Genomic DNA, 6000 nt, shown 5'->3' on the forward strand with positions numbered 1-6000 from the left:
TGGCGCCGTCTTCCACCGGCGACCTTTTGGTAGTCCGTGGTGTGGGGGTCGCCGGATCCCGCGCATGCGTATCGTTTTAGCTTTAGGTTATAGGGCCCTAGTAGCTTAGGTTTTTGGATCGTTCGACGTCTTGACTTTGGCGGCCACGACGGTGATGCTGAATAAAGAAGCTTCGGATTCTTCTCCGACAAGGCGATCGTCTCTATGGCCGGTGATGGATTTGGGAATCAGTCTATTCAAGCGGGGATGTCGTGGCGGCGACGGCATCCTTGTGGTGGACATGTGTCCTCGGACTCCGCCATTGTCACGGGCGTCTGCTCCAACGTTTGGCATGTAGCTTGGGAGATAGTCCAGGAGCAGATGCAGATTGTGGTCTGCATCGACGATATCTGAAAGACGGAACGTGTGCTGGGTTCGTGGTTGATGGATGACAGTTATGGTTTCCTCCTTTGGCGCCTTAGTCGTCGCGGGTTGTCAGATCCGGAGTTCAATGGCGTGTCCGGGGTGTTGCCCCAGTCTGATTCTTTCAACGGCAATGGCTTCACTTTTGGTGAGCCACGTTGGAGGTCCGAAAAGTTGCATATAAGTGATGGAGCCGCGCCAAACTCCAGTGAGGAGGTGATCCGTCATTTTTTTTCCTCCTTCGGTGGCTGCGGTGATGGTACCAGAGGCATGTGACGGGCGTTGGTGTCAAGCTCAGAGACTCTATTGTCTCTTCAATTTTGTCATATCGGTATTTACATGACTTGTACTTTGATTTTCATAATATAAATGAGACACGTATTACCATGCAAAAAAAGATATGCATGACAAAGTATTTGGCTAATCACTAGTTAAAGAAACATTTGGCTAATCAGCTTTTTTTTAGGGAAGGCCATCATGGCTAGCTTTATTAAAAATTAAACAGGGATTACATCGTCCACAAGGTTTGGAACTAGGCAGCCCGGAGGCTCCCCCATCCAACAACTAGAAATCTTATTACAAAAACCATGATTAGCTAGCACATGCGCCGCTTGATTAGAAGAACGATAACAATGTTTAAATTTGACCTTCCCGATTGACGAAGACATGTCCACACATTCCGCAAAGATCGCCGCCGCAGCATCCCACCATCTTGTCTGTCCAGTACAATAATCAATTACCGTCAAGGAGTCAGACTCAGCTTCCACTCGAGAGAACCCCAGAGAATTTGCAAAGATTAGTCCATCACGCATAGCCATAGCCTCCGCTGTCACCACATCTGCTGCGTAAGGTATAAACCGACATTGTGCCGCCAAAAAATTACCATTACTGTCTCTAAGAACAGCTGCAATGGCTCCTGCACCCTCATCCATATGGAAAGAGGCATCCACGTTTAGCTTCACAAACTTGGGTTCCGGCTTGCTCCATTTATGTTCATGTACAACGCGAATTTTTAAGTTGGCTTGATGAAAATTATTTGCAATTGCCAGGACCGAAATAGGCCATCTCGAGGGAGGTGGCGATGATCCGTCATGGGTGAGCTCACGGCGCACCCACCATAAGTACCAAGCCCCAACCGCTATCACCTGCTTTACATCCAAATTAGGCTTTATAGGGATCGGTCTGGAGTCTGCTAGGATCAGGTGTTCGAGTATGATTGAACCAGAGCGATCAATTAACTTCGCTTCTTCAACAATATCCAGTATACCAAGTCGAAGCCACAATTCCTTTGCATGTGTACAGTCAAAAAGCAGATGGCGTACATCTTCTGCGTCCTGGTGACAAATCGGACATGAGCCATTGGTACCCACATGTCTATTAGTGAGTATGGTTCTTAGGGGGATAATTCCATGAAGTGCACGCCAGCAAAAAATCTGAATCTTACGTGGAACCTGCAGTTTCCACAGTGTAGGCCATACTTCCGGTAAGTTTGATCCAGCTGGGCGTGCCAATACATTTGCATGCGCCTGAAAAGATTGAATCCATTGTAAGCGGTACGCCGAACGAACTGAAAAAATACCCCTTCGATCTGGGTTCCAGGCAATAAAGTCATCAAATGCATTATGATTAATTGGGATTTGCATGATCCTTCTGGCGTCGACAGGATTAAAAATAGAACGGATCAGGGGCTCGTCCCATGCTCCCGTATGAGGGTCAATGAGATCACTTACGACCGAGAGAATAGTTTGACCTCGGTTTGAGATAACCTTCCTATCCGGGCTGGTTGGCACCCAAGGATCACTCCATATATTCACATTCTGTCCAGTTCCGATGCGCCACATATATCTCAACTTAAAAGTTTCTAACCCCTTCATAATACTTTGCCATGTAAATGATGCTCCGCTTTTCAGTGTTGCTTGGAGTAAATTTACATTTGGATAATATTTTGCTTTCAAAACTCGAGCACAAAGAGAATCTGGGTTGGTGATAAGTCGCCAACATTGTTTCGAGAGCATTGCCAAATTGAAAGAGTGGAGGTCCCTAAAGCCCATCCCACCTTCATTTTTTGGATAGCAAAGTTTTCACCAAGTGTACCAATGCATCCTTTTGTGTTCCTCATCATCCCCCCACCAAAACTGAGCAATCAAATCAGTGATCTCTTTGCAAATCCCTTTAGGTATATTAAAGACTGACATGGCAAAAACTGGGATTGCTTGAGCTACAGATTTAATAAGAATTTCCTTGCCACCAGTGGACAATTGTTTCTCCATCCATCCTCGCAGCCTTTCTTTAATTATTTCACAAAAGTGCCTAAAACAGTCACTTCTATCTGCTCCCACCATCGCCGGAAGCCCGAGATACTTGTCAGATAAAGCTTCAGTATACGACAGGAGTGTTTGGACTGAAAAAGACACTAGATTTCGACAAACTCACCAATTGTCCCGAACTCTGACAGTAGGTCTCTAGAACATGCTGTAAGGAAGCTGCGTTTAAAGTATTTGCTTTCATTAGAATCAAAGAATCATCAGCGAATAACAGGTGTGATACTGATGGTGCATTTCTGCACACTTTGATTCCTTCTATGCCACCAGCTTCTTCTTCATACTGCAATAGACTAGAAAGATCTTCCGCACATAAGAGGAACAAGTAAGGGGAGATGGGGTCCCCCTGTCTAATACCCCTTGTAGGAGTAAAAGAATCCGTCTCTTGAGAATTAAACCTCACTTTATACCTGACAGAGCTTACACAAGCCATCATCATCTCAATCCAATGTTCATGAAATCCCAAAGCAGCCATCATATCATGTAAAAAGGACCATTCCACCCTGTCATAAGCTTTGTGCATGTCCAATTTTACCGCACACAGACCAGTATGTCCAGCCCTCTTATTCTTGATTTTATGAACACATTCATATGCTATCAGAATATTGTCAGTAATCATCCTTCCTGGTACGAAAGCACTTTGTGTAGGCGAGATAATCTGAGGGAGGATATTTTTCAGACGTGACGCCAACATCTTGGAGATAATTTTATAAAGAACATTACAGAGGCTTATGGGTCGAAATTGAGTTACCAGTTCTGGCGTATCAATCTTCAGGATCATAACAATTGTTGTATCATTCCACTCAGCCGGAATCTTCCTAGAATTGATAGCAAGAAGGACCTCCTGTGTTATGTCATCCCCCAAAATATGCCAGTATTTCTTAAAGAATATGGCATGAAGACCATCCGGGCCAGGAGCCTTTAGGTCTCCAATACTAAACACAGCCTTTTTCACATCATCCGCAGTATAAGGCGCCAACAGGAAGTTATTCATTTGTGTAGTGACCTTGCTTTGCACTTTTTGTAAGACACTAGGATCCGTGTGTTGTACTTCAGAAGTAAATAGATGAGTAAAATAGTCATGAATATGTGAGTTTAACTCCGGTATACCTTCCAACCAGTTACCTCCCGCATCTTTAAGTTTTTTGACAAAATTCCTCTTCCTTCTAGCAGATGCAAAGGCTTGGAAAAAACCAGTATTGCGATCGCCACTCATGAGCCACGTAGCCCTGGAATATTGCATAGCCTGGATTTCTTCTAATTCTAATAGATACTCAATCAGCTCCGCCAGTTCTTTCTTCTTAGCATCGGCTTCATCATTCATTGGGCCAGCCATCACATTCTCCAGGTCCCTTTGAGCTTTACGTAACCTTTTCTTTGGTTTCTTCATGACGCGCTGGTCCCAATCATGAAACTCTGCATGCATTTTATTTAGCTTTCCGTATATGCTAGTCAAGCCTGGATCTGCTTCAACTCTTGACCAAGCCTCCAGAACTGTACCATTAAAGCTTTTTTCACGTAACCATCTCGCCTCAAATCTCCTCGCATGTACATCATTCACTACAGGTACAGGTACAGTCCGAGTGATTATATTCCATATTTTGCAGAGCTGCATGGGGGAAAAGTACCAACCAAGTGTCGTTTACCAGCCCCCTGTCAAGCCTCTCCTTGATTCTCCCTCGATGCCAAGTGAACTTGTCACCTATAAACCCAAGGTCGTGCAGCTCACAGTCCTCGATAACCTGCTGGAAAGCCTGCATATACTGTATCGGGCGTGGGTTACCTCCATCCTTCTCGTGTAGGTACTGAATTTCATTCAGATCACCCAACAGAATCCATGGAAGTTTATGATTTTGGTGGAGTTGCCTCATGCGGCTCCACGTCATGTGTTTATTTTCCCACCGAAACTCCCCATACATCCCTGTCAAACGCCACACCACATTATTTGCTTCTTCAATCTTAACATCAATGAACATAGGGTCTAGCTCAAGCCTGGTCACCCTAGTGTTATTATTCCAAAACAGCAATAACCTTCCCTTCCTACCATCACTAGGGCACACAAGTTTCTGATCCATCTTCAATCTTCTCCTCAAGCCTTCAACCGGGTAGCTATCTAGGTGTGTCTCCGACAAAAACAACACATCAGGTTGCCATCTTCGCTGGACGTCCAGCAAGGCACGAACCGCCAGGGTGTTCCCCAGTCCATTACAATTCCAACTCAAAACCTTCATTGCTTGTTCCTGAATGATCAAACCTCAAGAGAAAGAGAAACCTGCACCAACAAGAATCGCCACAGCCCTTCACAACTTCACCACAGCAGCGTGAGACTGATTGGAACTCAACTTCTCTTTGTTGGAATCACAAGCTCTTGCACAACATAATCTCCTTCGATCAAGACGATGGAGTAGAACAACGAATCTACTATGGGAGACTTGCCGTAAAGACGATCGAGACCTCACAGTAGAGAGAGAGATACCAGCCACGACGTCGAACGGCGCCGTCCTGGGACAACAATCGCCGGCAGCCGCGCCGCCGCCAAGGAGGCGGCCGGCGGCGGCCAGCAAAACCCTAGACGCCTTGGTGTTCGCCTTGCAGCAGAGAAAAACTGTCAAGGTGGTGGAAGATATGTTGGAGATATTCTCTTTTAACCTTTGGCTAATCAGCTTTAAATAATCTTACACCTACGAAAGTTGGTACGAAGAGTTACTTAGCCTTCCTAACAAATTCTCCCCCATCCCCCATCCCCGCAATTTCCACTGGTGTGGGCCCCTGCCGCCCCCTTTCATCCATTCCCAATCCTCCATGTTAAATGTTACGTAAAAACTGTAAGTAAGTTTACCTAGATGTAGCATTACTCATCGGCTTTTCTCTGTTTCCTACTTTCTCCAAAAAATACGGCAAGCTGGCCCTTAATTATATTCCCAAAAAAAGTGCACTTAACTGTCTGGCCTACACCATGTCATCTTTTATACTCAATCACGTTATTTCTTTATAATTCTTTTTCAGAAGTCAACTATTATATTTTTTAAGAAACCTACTACAGCAATATCAAAATCTGCAATACCAAATTAATATATTTCATATTATTCGTTTTGTAGGTAGATGTTGATAGTATTGTATAAGCTTACTCTAAGTTTAACTTCTGAAAAAACTAATACGCATTGTAAAAGAGAATGGAGTGAGTATAAATAAGTCAAAATAGACAAACATCCAACTATAGAGGTTGTTCTAAATAATAAATGTGCTCATAAGACACATCAAGAAAACATAGAGGTTA

This window comes from Aegilops tauschii, chromosome 6 (genome assembly GCF_002575655.3).
Source record: "Aegilops tauschii subsp. strangulata cultivar AL8/78 chromosome 6, Aet v6.0, whole genome shotgun sequence".
Classification (NCBI taxonomy): domain Eukaryota; kingdom Viridiplantae; phylum Streptophyta; class Magnoliopsida; order Poales; family Poaceae; genus Aegilops; species Aegilops tauschii.